Raw genomic sequence first — 6,000 nt, forward strand, 5'->3', positions numbered from 1 at the left:
TTGTTTCAGATCGTGTAGAAATCTCTGGGTCTGATCAGTGGGGAGGGAAAGTTCGAGAGGTTGACCTTTTTCAGTGTGACACAGGACGATTTCACAATAGAGGGCAGATTAATTTTTAACGCACATCTTGGACGAGTATGGATGCCAAGTAGCTGTGACACTCTGGATGTTAAATGGAGGACTGGGACCAGAAAGTGGATCTGTCCGGCCGAGCTGTTTGAGCAGTAACTTTCCCCCTCTCCTTCTCCTCTTTTCACCATTTGCCGGAGTCATTTTTATTTCAACACAAAGACCTGCTTAAGTGCATGTGACGTTAAGCTCCTGTAAAATAATTCAAACCCATAATTCATATGAATCAAATACAGCGTATTGGATAACGACACGCATGTTGTGACAGTATAACTGTTACCTGATGGCTAAACCAGTCGCCACTGCCTGGCCTGTTGCTGAGATGTTGAGCTGATTTCCTGGCATTTACACATTTAGACCACTAGATGGCACCAAAGTAGACAAAGTTGTGTATCTGTGCCTGTCGATCACACCCAGTGGTGTCACTGGTGATGATGCCAGTATGGCTACTTTTACTACTGTATACTAATATTGTATTCAAAGTGGACATATTATGGAAATATCACCTTTTGAAGGCTCTTTAACATGTATTTGGGTGTTTGTCTGGCCTTCTGGCCCCCAAAATGTGAGAATTGACAAAAAAATCAGTAATTTACAGGCTCCCTAAGTTGAAATCTGTGTGGTTTTATGAGCTGTTCCCTCAGTTGTCATACAATCAGATCATTAGTTTTCGAATTTGCATAATACCACCCCTACCCGCCCTGGTACCAGTAAACTGTGCAGGGCGAGGTGAGCAGTCTAGCATCTTGCATTTTTATTTGTCAAAATGTATGGTTGAAGGGAAGAATGACAGCAGACAGAAATTATAATGAGAACATAAATGAGATGATCCTTTGGTACAGCATGCAGTATTTTTAGCAGCTCCATAGAGGAAGAAGCCAAGATCAAAGTGCTTTTTATTTCTCTCCTCTCGTTTGACAGACAGTTGAGATGAAAAGACAGATCAGTCATGGATGCTCTGCTCTCCTGGTTCCCTCGGGGTCTGCCGGTGTGCAGGTGGCAGAGGGGGTTATAGATTCTGGCCGGACCGGAGAGGAGATCCTCCTCACGCGGCGTCCTCGCCATTGTGCCCCCTCTGAGACAGGTAGGGCCGTGGGCAGCGCGCCAAAAGCTCCCGGCTGGGTAACAGATATCTGCGCGGGGCTACTGGGAAAGTGTCACACCTCCGGATCATGTGTGGCTTTGGAGCGGAGGGAAGAAAGAGAGTGACATGTCTTTGGTGCAGCGGTATGCTTTGGTTAACTCTACCCTCATACACTGTCAGACAGTGGAGCCTTTAGTGACAACTGATAGACGGCTGGACCGTCCACCAAAACTGGAGCAGAGCACTGTGGATTCACTTAATACACCAACTGGGATCATAAAATAACAGAAAACCAAACTACAGCTCCATCTCCAGCTTATAATATATATTAAATTATATATCTGATCAGATGACAGGATGAGAAGAACCTATTATGGTCATAACTATGGCCGTCAGGACCTGGGTCATGCTAACTTTAGACTTTGCCACCTCTGTTTTGTGGAAACACAGTGTATGTCAGTAGTTCACAGCCATCAGAGAGCCTCCAAATAAACTCAGCCTTACATTAAATATAGATATTACAAGAATCTCTTAAGGAGGTTTAACCCTCTTGCCCTGGTATAGAATTAACATCAGAGTACAACCCAGAGGAAAACAAATACCCCCAAATTTCCCTTAAGGAGGGTTACTAGTTTTAAGTTGTGTTTAATTATTGCCTAATGCATTTAAAGGAATAGTTCAACAATTTGGCAAATTGGCCCATTGTTTTTGGGGCAAATGCAGAGACTGCCTTCAGAAAAACTGCCTCTGAAGGGAACGCGCATCAGCGGTTTTGCATGAATCTACCTCGAAAACAACTCTGTCTGGTAACGTTCTGTTATGATCTCATAGCGTGGTGAATGTGCAGGTCACAACTTGTCCACTAGAGCGTTGTGGAGTTGTTGAATTGTGTATTTGATGAGTTTGATGAGGAAAACCCCAAAAATCCCATTAGCCTCCGTAGCGTAGCTCTGAGCAGCTTGCGGCTCTGCTCCGCCGTTCTAAAAATAGCTTGCACCGACAATTTGCCAAAATGTTGAACTATCCCTTTAAATCAAATATAAGAAGCTGAGGGTCAACTCTGCTAAATATTAGTTTATCAATAGTTAATATTTGAGTGTTATGCAAAGTCATGTCACCAATCTGCAGCTCAAAGGCACCATTATCTCTTATCACTGCCTGTGTTTAACCAGGTTAAAGTAAATCTTTTACTTTGCTCCGTTTAGAATTCAACAGCCTTATTAAGACATTTTCACAAACAAAATGCCTGGTATGATGATGATACATGGTCAAATTATTAGTATTACGGGAACAACCTGGAACAGGACGTGAGATGAAAAGCGCTGCCATCGTGGAGAAAAGGTCTGGGTGTCATTTTGATCAAGTAGGAGTGAACAAACCATTGGCCGTCTTCTCGTTAGGAGGAATTTACACCAGAATTTCGACATCTGGGGGCCAAAAAACAGCTACGAAACGTTTTCTAGCCCCTGCTGCCAGAATCGCCACTATTATTCTTCCCAGCTTCATCCCAGCCGAGGAGCCGGAGAGGTCGTGCATGCAGAAATGAATTACATCTTAACAAGATGATGGCTGCCCTCTTGAAATAACCATTACTTCAGCCTTTAATAAGTCACGGATCTACACAGACAATATTTGTTTAGCAGGGTATTAACCATAGATTTGTAGCAACAATATAGACAAGAGTCTTGTTAAGCAGGGCTCTGTGCACCTGTCGGATATAATCCTCAAATAATGACTTCGGCTCATTAACTACAACATCCTAGATAACCGTCCACATTTCCCACTGAGAGGATCTGGTCAGACAATCAGCCAACAACTGTAGAGGGTTAAAAGTGTGAGAAAAGGTCAGTGTGCGTTCGGTCTCGCTTTGAAAACGAAATCCTCGGGCGCTCCCGACGGGACCACGCCCTGACCCCCACTTCCAGCGTGATGATGATTTTCAATAATGATTTTCTATCGGGGGAAAGCGCTGGTTCTGGTTTAGTGACCTGTGAGGCACAGATATAATTGCTAAGCCGATCTACGGGCGCATACTTTGAACGGGTCAGATGGGAGGTGAGACAATGACCACAGAAGGCTTTCCCCTCATGTGGCTCCAACACTGTCCCACATGACCCTGCCGTGTTTCGACAATATCCCGTCACAGGCCATTTTCACAGAGCCGTGCTGGGATTAGCGGGCCGGCTGTTTGTCCTGGCAAAGGGGCAGCAATTCACAGCTATATTTTCTGGGTGCCGATGCTGACAACCAGACCGAGTCCTAGTAATTATGATATAATTGAGAATGATCTAAAACCAAATGTCCGAGCTCTGCTGTCTGAGCCAGTGTTTACAGAAAACAGCTGCTTAAATAGGCACTTAGAAGGAATTAGAATAACATTTTTTATGTCCCAGTGTGTGAGTGTGTCTCTGTCTGTGTGCAAGTGTGCATATATGCGTGGGCTGGCTATTTGGGCACCTACACAGACAATCTCTTTGTTTTGGAAGTGTTCGCTTAAGTCTTTGGGGGTAGACAGGAGCCAAGAACAACGTGGGAAATGGGCCCTTGCTTCATTTCTGCTTTCTCTCCGGTGCTTTTCGTTTGCAGCCTCTCTGTCAGACGGACATTCAGCTGGCCTCCAAAACAGTACCTGAGGCGTGCTGAAGTTTGGAGAAACCAAGGGAACGGTGCCCGGACATGAGAGAGGTCATAATGGGAACCGAGTGGCAGCTGACAGCCGGGCCAAACTGTCTGTCAGTTCCCTCTCTGTCTTTCTTTTTCTTTTACACACACACACACGAGTCGTCAATAGGAGACGTGCACCGCACCAGCGCTCTGCCCAGGTGGTCTCCATGGGCAGCCAGTGCAAGTACAAGATGCTGAAATCTGAAGCGACCACACTGGCAGCAGCAGGATCCACTGTGAGGTCCGCTCCCATGTTGAAGTGTTGCATGAACGCTCCAGCGTGAGCCAGTGCTTCTACCATCTCCGTTCAGCCAATTACTGTTTTTCCTCTAATCCAGGAAACTCAGGACATGACTCATGTGAATTGTGATGCAGTGACACAATATTAAGCACACATGTTTATCAGGATGCTGCGAAAGCCTCACCGAACACCTGACTCATTACTGTGCAATAACAGACCTGATGAGGTTCAGATACAGGAAGTGAGGGAGGAGAAACTAAACAAAGGAGCGAGATATTTTTTCAAATTTGATTTAAAAGCTTAAAGGGATAGTTCACCCAAAATAAAAATTTCACTCATTATCTACTCACCCTCATGTCGACTAAGAGCTGTGAGAATTTTCAGAGTCCTCCGTGCCTTCTCTGAGTTACGGGGGGGTCCGTGCAGCAGTATTTGTCCATATAATGGTTGTGAATGGATACCACTTTTCTTCATCCAAAAAGACACACCAAAAAACATCCAAATACCTCTATACTGCTCGTCTGTAATGTCCCTCTTGTATTGAAGCCCCGAAATGAGAAATTGTTCCGAAAAAAATTAAATAAGTCTATATTTTAAGCTTGTTTGTAGAGGAAGCTCCCAGTGTCTCAGTTCACTGCTCTTCCTGTCTCATTTCGGGGCTTCAATACAAGAGGGACATTACAGACGAGCAGTATGGAGGTATTTGGATGTTTTTTGGTGTGTCTTTTTGGACGAAGAAAGTTGGTATCCATTCACAACCATTATATGGACAAATACTGCTGCGCGGACCCCCCCGTAACTCAGAGAAGGGACGGAGAAGGGACGGAGGACTCACAGCTCTTAGTTGACATGAGGGTGAGTAGATAATGAGTGAAATTTGAATTTTAGGTGAACTATCCCTTTAAACTGACTTTTTGACATCTGTTTTTCTCCACTATATAAAGAATATTACTATTAAGTGATGTAAATGTCAGCTTAGGATAGCACTTGAGATAGCCACCATTAGCCCTACTATTGCTAAAACTAAACTAAGGCCACATTTACTCACTGATCCCCCACTCCCCCTCCCCCAGCTAATTGAAAAATATTCATTGTGATGAACTGACATCTCTGTAATTCACTTTGTAATTCCACATAACTAAATGAGGCAGTAACTACATCCAGACAGGATGGAGAAAACAAAACCCTGCTAAACTCCTGCCAAAGCTAACTAACAATAGCTTAGCAGATCTCAGCAGCTGCCAGGCCAGCTTTTGACTCTGGCTTTATGTGGCCCTGCTCCCTTTAAATCACTAATTTAAATGTATTAATGCACATAGTGGACAGACGTGCAAATAGAAAAACAGATTCATTTTAATTCCTGTTCACGGTAAATAAGACAAGTTTATTTTCATACTTTAAAACTGAAAGAGAAGAAAAATAATCTACCACAGGGAGTGAAGGTGAAGGTGGAGACAAAGTGAAGAATGTGCTCAGAGACTTATTTGCTCAATTCTTGTGGATGAAACTGATCCCAGGGGATGTTCTATAGCTGCTTGATTGTTTTCCTCTGATTCTTGCTGAGCTGTAATATCCATGGATACTGGATCTCAGGTCAACTTTAGTGAATAGGAAATCCTGGATTTGAGTTCTGTGATGCCTTAATCTTATTGCATGGGACCTGTTGCCAAAGTTTAGGCAAAATTTATGAATATTCAACCACCAGCATATTTGGTTTTAGCTGTAAGCTAGGATTTGTATGTAATTAGATACTTCCCTGAAGAAAAGGGAGGAAAAATTATACCCACGGGTTGTCAGACAAGCTGACCGATCACTGGCAACAGTGTGAAGAGTGTTGTGCCCACTGTCTACATATTTGACTGGTGGTTTGTGGCATGATGCC

This window comes from Trachurus trachurus, assembly GCF_905171665.1.
Source record: "Trachurus trachurus genome assembly, chromosome: 18".
Taxonomy (NCBI): domain Eukaryota; kingdom Metazoa; phylum Chordata; class Actinopteri; order Carangiformes; family Carangidae; genus Trachurus; species Trachurus trachurus.